General features: G+C 34.2%; 1 long non-coding RNA gene across 1 annotated transcript in view; it reads right to left on the bottom strand.

Annotated features, from left to right (window-relative positions):
* The window catches only part of LOC134808084 (uncharacterized), an 89,889-nt gene that overhangs the window by 14,322 nt on the left and 62,691 nt on the right, over positions 1 to 12,876 (bottom strand). The gene's annotated exons all lie outside the window — the stretch shown is intronic.

Genomic DNA, 12,876 nt, shown 5'->3' with positions numbered 1-12,876 from the left:
ACATTTCTTCCAGTCTATCATGATCCCATCTCCACTGGCAATATAATCCCAAAGCAGTCCTGGCTGGTATCAAGCCACTTCCCTGCCAGCTCCATCACCACCATCAAAAGCTTCACTCTGTGGCTCATTGGAGAACCCATCACCAAATTAGTTTCCCTTATAGACATACCCTTCCAATCCACTTTCTGTTGCTAGGCTTATTAGGATATATAGAGAAAGGTATAGAAATGGCCCGGTGTAGTCTCATATTGGAGAACATCCAACAGACCTACTTGCTATTCACTATCCATCTCTCATCAACTCTTAGCTTACTCCTAGAAATTTCTCAGGAAGTTTTATTTTTAAGTCCCTAGCTCTTCACACTTCAAACATGTCAGATTTGTTAGTGTTCTACTTCAAGAGGCTGATGTCACATGTAAACTATATAAAATGGATGTTATACATCAATGAAACACATTCCATGCTGTTACAAAGAGAATAAAGGTTTAAATTTCTCACTGTTTGTAAATGTGACAATCCAGTGAAACTTATTTTTGGTAAGAAGGGTTTAGTTATGTAATAAACCCACCCTTTGGTATGTGAATTTATTCCCAACAAATAATTGATTTGAGAAGTTGAACAACTTTGTTACTTTCACTAAAAAAAAAAGGTGTTGACGTATACTGTTATCTATCAAGAGGTGAGACCACCATTCAAACTCTGAAACAAGAATAAAAGCTGCAAAGATTAATTTATTGTTCTCCTTAAGAATGGAGAGCATTACTGATTGGGCAAAGTCTCACAGAACTAAGCAAACTGCTGATATTACATAGAATTTTAATAAAGGAGGATTGGAGAGCAGGGACATTGTGTTAGTTACAGAGGCAATCTGTAACTACATCAATCTTAGAAGGTGACTCATGTTGGATAAAGAAACATACTCATGTTAGTTATAAAAGCAGGAGTTGGTTGACATCACCCTCAGATGCAAGCTCACTGGAATGAACCTATACTGATTGCTTAGGTCTCCAGAAGTATTCTTCGTGACTGTCAGAGTCTACTTAATTTTAATCTGACCCTCCACCCTGCAGTGTTCAGGTTTGGATCATGTTTGAAAATACTGTATCTTGAGTGTTATCTATGTGGCAATAGTTCTTGGTCTCTCTGCTTATCAGGATGTGAAACAAAGCAGAGCTCTTGATGATCCTTCTAGCAAAATGATGATTCTTTTATATTTCAAATAGTTAATTCAAGAGACGTCCATAAGCCCTTATTTCCATAGTCTTCTATAAGCACAGGAAGGAAGAACAATGGGTTGTATAAGGCTGTATTTAAAAGACACAGGTGAGCAAAAACAAACAGAATTTAATATCTATATATTACCAATTGGAAATGTGACAGAGTTTTCCAAAAAAGCAATGTTATTCACTAACTGTGTGACTGAGTAAATTTCTTAGCTTCTCTGAACCTATAATCTGCACTTTAAAAATGGTAACCTCTTTCATTGTGTATTTTTATTATTAAATGTGATCATTCAGTTTGGCCATTTGTCTCCAATACTTGGCACATGACAAATATTAATAAATATGAGTGGACTGGATGTGAAAACCAGGGATGGCTTCCTCAAGATGATGAATTCAAGGTACCTCTCAAAGTAAACTGCAAAGAGGAGAACAGAGTCCATTCTCGGTAAAAACATGACCAGGGAAATGGAAATGAAAATTTTCAAGAACAGCATTTAATGTATCTGAAAAGTATACACTATTGCCTAATTCTGCATGAGACCATATTAACTTTTGTTTTAATAATAACATGGAAACTGAATTGAAAGAGACCTTGAAAGGACAACCTATCTATTACACTGGCTTCAGACGGGCAGGATCATTTCTAAGCTACTTACATGTTACTTACTTGAGATGACAAAGAGAAGAAAAATTATGGCAATTTTCAAAATATAAAACCCTTTACTTGGTTGCCAAGCCTATCTTTCACTTTAAGGCTGAGATAACATCTTCTCTAAGTGCCTGCTGACTGAATTTACTCTACAAGGGCACCAGTGCATTTATAGACCTGCTTCCTTTCTCTAGAGCTGTCAGTTATCATTAATGTTCCTGACAGTCTGCTTCATCCGCGGCACTTGCTCAGGGAGAAGGTGTTATTCTTGAGTGTCCCATTTATAGGTAGAGAACAATATTCAACATGAAAACTTCAACCGAGCAAATGTCTAGAGAAAGTCTCCTTCTACAAACAACTTTTGTCTATTTTAGCTGATGGAGATGCCAAGTGTTTATTAGAGTGCATACATTGTAAGAAATGCAGGGGTCGATCATGAAAAAAAATTATTAAAGAATCAGTATATATTTTTGCAAATAGCCTCCAATCGCGTGAATTAAGACTTCCATACACTTAGTAGTTTTAAAATTTTGTTTTCAAAAGAATTCATATATCAAAAATGAATATGGAAATCCTGCTTATAGCAACAGAATAGTTTTAACAAACCAACACTCTCCCCAAAAGTAACTACAAAAGCTGTATAAAATAGTCTTTAAGGGTTGCCTGAAGAGTTCTGGGGACATTCAGGAATGGAGGGGCCAAGATCTCTGAGAGGAGGGAAATTCTTTGAGGTGAGCCCAATATTCTGCAGACAGTTTTTCCCCTTGGGGCATTTGCTGAGTCTTAAGTAAGAAGGGAGAGGTTGAAGGCAGAGGCTAAAAAGTTTTGCAGAATGCAAATTCTAAGAATCAAAGGAGCCAGCTGAGCTTTCTCATTGAGATAAGAAGAAAAATATTGTACTTTGGACCCACTAAGGCAGCCAGAAGATCTAGGTTTGCCAAGACCACGGACAGAGAAAAAGCACAGAGAAGTAAGTGCAAACTCTTGAGTTTTCCTCTCGTGGCACTGACCAATTCTTAAATTACACAAGGATAAGAAGCTGAGCAAAAAGCTGCAGGAAATCTCAGTAGAGGTTTTCCACTGTCTCATAGTGCTGATGATTAGAGTTCAGGCTAATGATTGGAATGCTAAAATGAGAGTTCGGGACCTGCCAAGTCCTGAAGGCCCTGGTAACTATCCTAGGTTCTCCTGAGGGTTCTTTTGAGTGCTGTCTTCTGAGATGGGAAAAAAAACCTGAGATCTAGACTTCAAAAGTCACAAACATAGCCTAGAGTCACCTTGATCCTACCTAGATTAAGGAGCCTGCCCCTCCCTTAGGTGCCTGACAGAGGATAAGGTGAATCCTCTCTGGAGGAAGATAACATCCTACAGAGCCTCTACAATTTTTCATATACAATGTCAGCATTCAATTAAAAAGAATTTCTAGGCATACAAAGAAACAGAACCAGGAGAAAGGCAGAAAGAAAAATACATTCATAGATGACCCAGTTATCATCTGTATAAATTATGTTTAAGATAATACATGACAAGTTGGAGAATTCTGCCTGAGAATTAAAGTCTATAAAAACAATCAAATTTCAACTGTAGAGCTGAAAAGTACAAAAATCGACATTAAGAAGGCAATTATTATTTCAATACAAAATGAATGCAGGTAGAGGAATAGTGAACAACAAAATAAGTTATTATAAAATACTCAAACCCAAGCACAGGAAAAAAAATGACAGAAAATACAAAAAGAGGGCCGGGCACGGTGGCTCACGCCTGTAATCCCAGCATTTAGGGAGGCCAAGGCGGGCGGATCACGAGGTCAGGTGATCAAGACCATCCTGGCTAACACGGTGAAACCCCATCTCCACTAAAAATACCAAAAATTAGCCAGGCATAGTCACGGGCACCTGTAGTCCCAGCTACTCGGGAGGCTGAGGCAGGAGAATTGCTTGAACCCGGGAGGTGGAGCTTGCAGTGAGCCGAGATAGCGCCACTGCACTCCAGCCTGGGTGACGGAGTGAGACAAAGGAAGGAAGGAAGGAAAGAAGGAAGGAAGGGAGGGAGGGAGGGAGGGAGGGAGGGAGGAAAGGAAGAAAGGAAGGAGGGAAGGAAGGAAATACAAAAAGAGTTTAAGAGACACGGACATAAGGAAAAAGTCATACATTCATAAAAGTGGCCATCTGGGACAAAAGAGACAAGAGAATCAGGCCAAAGCAACATTTGAAAAAGTATGGTTGAAAATGTTTTAAGACTTGTATAAAAAATTAATCTATAAAGTTCTAAGGAGCCAAAAGAGATTAAACAAAAAAAAAAAGCACATCTGAGCATATTATGGCCAAAACTCATGAAAAAGGATAATGATAAAGGAAAAAATATTAAAAGTCATCTAAAGGAGATGATTATATTAGCTTCAAAGGAGCTGTCAAACACTAAGTTCTTCACAGAAGTGATACAAGCTAGAAAACAATAGAATAACTGGTGAAAGATTTCTTTTTAATCCACCCTAGAATTACACATCCAGAGAAAATAACATTCCAAGACAAAGATACAATACCTAAATTTTAGCAAATGGCAATGAAGTAAAAGTTTAAGAGAATTTTAATTACAATTTACTCTAAAACAGTTTAAAAGAAAAACAAATGCATTTATCTATGCATCAGAGAGGATGAATATAAGTAAAAATTGGTGAAATGTTAATATTTAGAAAATCTTACTAAAGGATATACAGAAACTTCTTATATTATTATTGCAACTTTTCTGTTAGTCTGAAATTATTTCAAAACCAAAAGGGTTTTTGGGTTTTCTTTTAACTTTTATTTTAGGTTTGGGGGTACCTGTGAAGGCTTGTTACATAGGTAAACACATGTCATGGGGGTTTGTTGTATCTATTATTTCATCATCCAGGTATTAGACCCAGTACCCAACTGTTGTCTTTTCTGTTCCTCTCCCTCCTTCCACTCTCCGTCCTCAAGTAGACCACAGTGTCTGTTGTTTCCTTCTTTGTGTTCAGAAGTACTGATCATTTAGCTCCCAACTTATAAGTGAAAATGTGTGGTATTTGGTTTTCTCTTCCCGCATTAGTCTGCTAGGGATGACAGCCTCCAACTCTATCTATGTTCCTGCAAAAAACATGAACTCATTCTTTTTTATGGCTGCATAATATTCCATAGTGTATATGAACCACATTTTCATTATCCATTCTGTCTTTGATGGGCATTTAGGTTGATTCCATATCTCTGCTATTGTGAGTAATGCTGCAGTGAACATTCATGTGCAAGTATCTTTATGGTAGAATGCTTTATATTCCTCTGCATATATACTCAGTAGTGGGATCACTAGGTCTAATGGTAGTTCCACTTTCAGCTATTTGAGGAATTGTAATACTGCTTTCCACAATGGTTGAGCTAATTTACACTCCACCAACAGCATACAAGCATTCCCTTTTCTCCTCAATCTCACCAGCATCTATTGCTTTTTGACTTTTTAGTAATAGCCATTCTGACTGGCATGAGATGGCATCTCATTGTGGTTTTGATTTGCATTTCTCTAATGATTCGTTATATTCAGCATATTTTCATATGCTTGTTGGCTGCATGTATGTCTTCTCGCAAAAAAAAAAAAAAAAAAATGTGTTCATGTCCTTTGCCCACTTTTTAACGGGGTTGTTTTTTTCTTGTAAATTTATGTTCCTTGTAGATGCTGGATATTAGACCTTTGTCAAATGCATAGGTTGCAAATATTTTCTCCCATTCTGTAGGCTGTCTGTTTACACTGTTGATAGTTTCTTCTGCTGTGCAGAACCTCTAAAGTTTAATTAGATTCCACTTGTCAACTTTGACTTTTGTTGAGATTGCTTTTAATGTCTTTGTCATAAAATCTTTTCCCGTTCCTATATCCAGGATGGTATTGCCTAGATTGTCTTTCAGGGGTTTGTATAGTTTTGGGTTTTACATTTAAGTCTTTAATCCATCTTGAGTTGATTTTTGTGTATGGTGTAAGGAAGGGATCCAACAGTTTGCAGTGAGCCAAGATCATGCCATTGCACTCCAACCTGGCTGATAGAGTGAGACCCCATCTCAAAAAAAAAAAAAGAAAGAAAGAAAAACAAAAAAAGAAAAAGCAGAGAGAAAAGGGAGCATAGAACAGGTAAAACAAATGAAAACCAAATAGTAAAATGGTAGTTTTAAACGTATTACTATGTTATTACAGTGAGTATGTATGGATTAAATACCATGTACTTTTCATATCAAATTAAAAGTCAAAGATAGAAGGAACATAATAAAAGCTATATATGACAGATCCACAGCTAGTATCATACTGAATGGGGAAAAACTGAAAGCATTTCCTCTAAGATCTGGAACACAAAAAGGATGCTGTATTCGTCCATTTCCATACTGCTATGAAGAAACACCCGAGACTGGATAATTTTTTTAAAAAAAAGAAGCTTGATGGACTCACAGTTCACATGGCTGGGGAGACTTCACAGTCATGGCAGAGGGTGAAGGAGGGCCAAAAGCATGTCTTACATGATGGCAGGCAAGAGCACGTGTGCAGGGAAACTGCCCTTTATAAAACCATCATATCTTGTGAGACTTATTCACTATCACAAGAACAGCACAGGAAAAAGCCGCTCCAAGATGAGATTTAGGTGGGGACACAGCCAAACCATATCCGATACCCACTGTCACGACGGTTATTCAACATAACACTGGAAATCTTAGCTAGAGCAATCAGACAAGAGAAAGAAATAGAGGGCATCCAAATTGAAAGGAAGAAGTCAAATTATCCTTGTTTGCTGATGATATGATCTTATATTTGGAAAAACCTAAAGAATGCACAAAAAAACTACTAGAACTGATAAACAAATTCAGTAAAGTTTCAGAATACAAAATTAACATACAAAAATCAGTAGCAATCCTATATGCCAACAGCGAACACAACAGGAAAAACAAAAAGTAATCCCATTTACAATAGCCACACAAAAAAATTATATACCTAAGTAATTAACCAAAGTAAAAGATCTCTACCATGAAAACTATAAAACACTGATGAAAGAAATTAAAGAAGACACCAAAAAAATGGAAAAATATTCCATGTTTGTGGATTACAAGAATCAATATTGTTAAAATGTTCATACTACTCAAAGCAATCTACAGATTCAATGCAATCCTCATCAAAATACCAATGACATTCTTCAGAGAGATAGAAAAAAAATCCTAAAATGTATAACCACAAAAAAAAAAAACAGAATAGCCAAAGCTATCCTAGTCAAAAAGAAAAAAAATGGAGGAATTACATGACCAAACTCCAAATTATACTGCAGAGCTATAGTCACCAAAACAGCATGGCACTGGCATAAAAACACATAGACAAATGTAATGAAATAGAGAACCCAGAAACAAATCCACACACCTACAATGAACTCATTTTTGACAAAGGTGCCAAGAACATATACTGGGGAAAAGATGATCTTTTCTATAAATGGTGCTGGGAAAACTGAATATTCATATGCAGAAGAATAAAACTAGACCTATATACAAAAAATCAAATCAAAATGGATTAGATCTAAATCTAAGACCTCAAAGTATGAAACTACTACAATAAAGCATTATGGAAAATCTCCAGGACATAGATCTGGGCAACAATGTCTTCAACTCTATAGGAAAAAAAATCTAATAATCCAATCAAAACTGGGCAAAAGATATGAATGGACATTTCTCAAAAGAAGATCTGCAAATGGAAAACAGGCATATGAAAAGGTGCTGAACATCAATGCTTATCAGCGAAATGTAATTCAAAACTACAATGAAATATCATCTCACCACAGTTGAAATGGGGCTTATATCCAAAAGACAGGCAATAGCAAATGCTAGCGAGGATATGGAGAAAAGAAAACCCTTGTACCCTGTTGGTGGGAATTTAAATCAATACAACCACTATGGAAAACACTTTGGAGGTTTCTCAAAAAGCTAAAAATTGAGCTGTCATATGATCCAGTAATCCTACATCTAGGTATATGCCCAAAAGAAAGGAAATCAGTTTATCAAAGAAATATCCACACTTCTATGTTTGTTGCAGCACTGTTTACAATAGCTAAGATTTGGAAGCAACGTAAGTGTGCATCAACAGATGAGTTGATAAAGAAAATGTGGTACATATACACAATGGAGTACTATTCAGCCATAAAAAAAATGAGATCCAGTCATTTGCAACAACATGGATAGAACTGGAGATCATCAGGTTAAGTGAAACAAGCCAGGCACAGACAGACAAAGATTGCATATTCTCACTTGTTTATGGGATCTAAAATTCAAAACAATTGAACTCATGGACATATTTACCCGAAGCTTGGAAGGGTAGTGGGAGGGTTGGGGGTAGGGGGGCAGTGGAGATGATTAATGGGTACCAAAAAATAGAAAGGATGAATAAGACCTACAATTTGATAGCACAACAGAGTAACTACAGTTGGTAATAATTGTACATTTAACATAACTTAAAGAGTGTAATTGGATTGTTTATAACTCAAAGAATTAAATGCTTGAGAGGATGGATACCCCATTCTCCATGACGTGCTTCTTTCACATTACATGACTGTATCAAAACATCCCATGTACCCCGTAAGTATATACACCACTATGTACCCACAAAAATTAGAAATAAAAAATTAAAATGTATATTCTGCTCATAAGAACCACAACTTAAATATAAAAACACATAAATAAAATGGAAAAATTATATAATATGCAAAAACTAATCTTTAAAAAACCTGTTACAGTCATACTATCATAAAAATATACTTTAAGGCAAGATACAAGATGCCAACAAGTAAAGAAGGATTCCCATAATGGTAAAAGAGAATACATAATAAGAGGTAAAGAATGATTTTCATAATGGTGAAAACAGAGATACAACAATTTTACACTTGTATCTTCCTAATAGTACAGCTTTGAAATATATAAAGTAATATTTAACAGAACTAAAGAGAGAAATGGATGCATCCATAATCATAGTGAGAAAATTTAAGACAGCTATCTCAGGAGTAGATAGAATATGCAATAAAAATCTTAATGATACAAATAACTGATTTACCTTATTTTCATGAATATTTGAGCCAAAACAACAGAATAAACATTTTTCGTATGCACAGAAACACTTGCCAAAGTTTACTATATGATGGGCCATAAAGCAAATCTCAACGTCAAAAAATTGGAATCATTGAGATAAATTAACCTAGAGATTGGTAACAAAAAGATAATTTTAAAATCCCCAAGTACTTGGAAACTAAACAACTTAGGAGTCAAAGAAATAACTACAATGGAAATTAGAAAATATTTTAAATTTAATTATAACTAAAATATAATATAATGAATCTTCTGGAGTTCAGCTAAAACTATAATTACAGGAGGCATTTTAGCCTAAAATAAATATTTTAAACAAAAATACAGACTGAAAAGCAATTATCTGAATGTCTATCTCAAGGAGTTAGAAAACAATAGCAAATTAAATTCAAAGAAAAGTAGATGGGAAAAGTTACAAAGATAAGAGCAGAAACAGATGAAGTAAAAAATATGCACCACAGAGAAAATTAACAAATCCAAAATTGAATTTTTAAGAAAACTAATAAAATTATAACCCCTAACAAGAAAAGCCAAAAAAAAAAAAAAAAGACACAAATGACCAATGTCAGGCAAACAAAGGAGGATATCACTATAGACATTATGGACATTAAAAAGAAAAATTAGAAAATACTATAAATGTTTGCCAGTAAATTTGAAAATGCATATAAAATTAATAAATTTCTAGATAGCTACAACTTACAAAAGTAACACAAAAGAAATAGAAAATTAGAAGATTGCTATACTAGAAAAGAAACGGAATCTGTAATCAAAAGTTTACCACAAAAAAAATCTCCAGACCTAGATGGCTTTACTGGCGAATTCCTCCAAACACTTTAAAAGATATAATATGAATTCCACATAAATTCTTCTAGATAACAGGAAAAAAAGAACACTTCCCAATTCATTTTATAAAGCCAGCATTACTGAAACCTGACAAATGCAATTCAGGAAGAAAATGTATAGGCCAATTTCCCTCATGAAAATAGGCAAAAATAATTCTAAACAAAATATTAGGAAATAAGATCCAGTAGTATATAAAAGAAAACATATCATGACCAATTGAGATTTATTCAAAGAATACAATCCCAAATTAATCAGTATAATTTACCACTTCAACGAAGTAAAGGAGAAAAATCATAAAATCACATACATACATACAGTTAAAGGTATTTAATAAAGTTCAACATCCACTTATGATTTTTTGATAGGCTCTTGGCAAACTAGGAATAGATAGAAACTTATCTAATCAAATAAAAGATATTTATAAGAATCTATTGAGAACATAATATTTAATGTTGAAATTTGAAAGATTTCCTTCCCACCCCTACCCCAGATATTAGGAATAAGACAAGAATAGATGCTATTATCATTTTCATTCAACACTATAAATCTTGCAATTGAAAAAAATTAGAACATATATGTGTGCACATATACACACATATATTTATAATTTTAATATGTTACAAATACTGAAAAAGAAAAATAAATTTTTCATTTGAATAAATGATATAGATGATATAACTGCATACATAGAAAATCCAACGGAATGTTCAGATTAATAAGGGGATTTAGCAATGAATCTGTATAAGATCAACATGTAAAAATAAATATACCTCTATATGCTAACAATAAACTATGAAAAATTTTTTAAAATATCATTTTGTAAAGCACCTAAAACATAGGAATAAATTCAACAATATATATGCAAATCCTAAACACAAAAACATTATGAGAACAAATTAAAGAAGATCAATTTAAGTAAAGAAAAATACCATGTTCATAGATTTGAAGACTCAATGCTGTTAAATTGTTGCTTCTCTCAAAATTGATACTTAGACTAAATGCTGTGTCAATCAAAATTCCAGAATGCTTTAAGGAGGAAGCAAGAAACAAGCTGATTTTTAAAATTTATATAAAAATGGAAACAAACAACTAAAGTGTTTTCTTCAAGAATACTGAAGAAAAGCAGAGCTGGAGAACTAACAATATCATTATTAAGACTACAGATAGAAACTTCCAGCAATTAAGATACAGTATTTGGAACATAGATAGGACAAGAGAACAGAATAGAGTCCAAAAAAATACCCACACATATACAGCCACTTCTGGATTGATTTTATTTTGTTTTGTTTTGGTTTGGTTTGGTTTTGGTTTGAGATGGGGTCTCACTCTGTCTCCCATGCTGGAGTGCAGTGGTGCAGTCATAGTTCACTGTAGCCCTGAATTCCTAGACTCAAGTGATCCTCCTGTCTCAGTCTCCTGAGTAGCTAGGACTACAGATGCACATCACCTCACCTGGCTAATTTTTTTTACTTTTTGTAGAAACATGATCTCGCTACGCTGCCCAGGCTGATCTTGAACACCTTGCCTCAAGCGATCCTCCTGCCTTGGCCTCTCGAGTAGCTGAGATATCATGTGGGAGCCACTGTGCCCAAGTAGGGGCATTTTTTTTATAAGGAGACACTATGGTATAGAAAGAAGTATTTTCTTAAATAATGGTGCTCTGTTAATTAGATATCTAGTAATTAAATAATTCTTGATTCCATCTCACTTCATACACAAATATCCATTCTGGATAGACTGTAGATCTAAATTTAAAACATCAAAGAATAAAACTTATAGAAAACAAATTTTTTAAAATCCTTGTGAACCTGTGATAAACAAAGATTTCTTAAATAAGACAATAAAAGCACTAATTATAAATTAAAAGATAAATTAGACTATACTAAAATAGTAAAATTCTCTACATCCAAAGATACCATTACAAGAGTAAAAAAAAATCAAGCAACAAAATGTGGTGAGAAATTTGCAATTGTTTATCTATCAGACAACTCAAATCCAGAATTTAAAAGAATTTCTACAAATCAATAACAGCCTACTACAACAACCTATTAGAACAGTTAACTCTGACAAAAAAACGTTCTGCAAATGGCTAATAAACACATGGAAATTTTCTCAACATCATTTCCCTTCATCGAAATGTAAGTTAGTCTAAAGAAATGTAACTGAGAGTAGTCTTCAAGAAAACGTAAGTTAAAACCACAGTGTCATTTTATTATACACCGGAAGAGTTAATGGTAAATGACAAGTGTTGGCAAGAATAAGAAGCAACCAGAACACACATATGCTGCTGATGAGGAAGTAAACTGGTAAAACAATTTTGAAAAACCATTCAGTGATAATCTACAAAAATTGAACATACATATTCCTTATGGCCTAGCAATTCCACCTTTAGTTACATGTGCATAGATATTCAACAAAAGACATACAAGAATGCCTTATGTGAACATCCATGAATGTTCATAGCAGCAGTCTTCATAATAGTCAAACATTGGAAACACAAATATCCATAATAAATTAGATGGATTAATCATGTTATAGTCATACAATGGAATATTAAACAGCAATGGAAATGAATAAATTACTGCCACAACAACAACATGGGAGAGTTTTACGAACATACTGTTAAGTGAAAGAAGCCAGCCAAAAGGGTGTCCATATTGTATAATTCCATTTATATAAGTTAAGAATTGATAAAACTTACAGACAGTGATAGAAGTCATGATATTGTTACCATTGAGAAAGATAATGAGTGACTAGGAGAAAACAAGAGAAGGTTCTCTGAGGAGCTGGTAATTTTCTTTTCTTGATCTGGGTTACAGTTACACAGTGTATTCACTGCATGAAAAATTACCAAGCTTAGGACTTAACATACTTTTCTATATGTGTGTTGCATTCAAAGATACAGTTTTAAAAAAAAAAGATAAACGTGTCCCCCTGAAGTCTGACATTAAAGAAAGATAGACTCCTATTATCGAGGGACAGGAAAAACAGGCCTACAATGCAATTTAATATTCACAAAAAGAACACCACCATTTTTGGCTACACAGAAAAAGTA

Source organism: Pan troglodytes, chromosome 13 (assembly GCF_028858775.2).
Source record: "Pan troglodytes isolate AG18354 chromosome 13, NHGRI_mPanTro3-v2.0_pri, whole genome shotgun sequence".
Taxonomy (NCBI): Eukaryota; Metazoa; Chordata; class Mammalia; order Primates; family Hominidae; genus Pan; species Pan troglodytes.
This window is presented reverse-complemented; position numbering and strand designations above follow the sequence as displayed.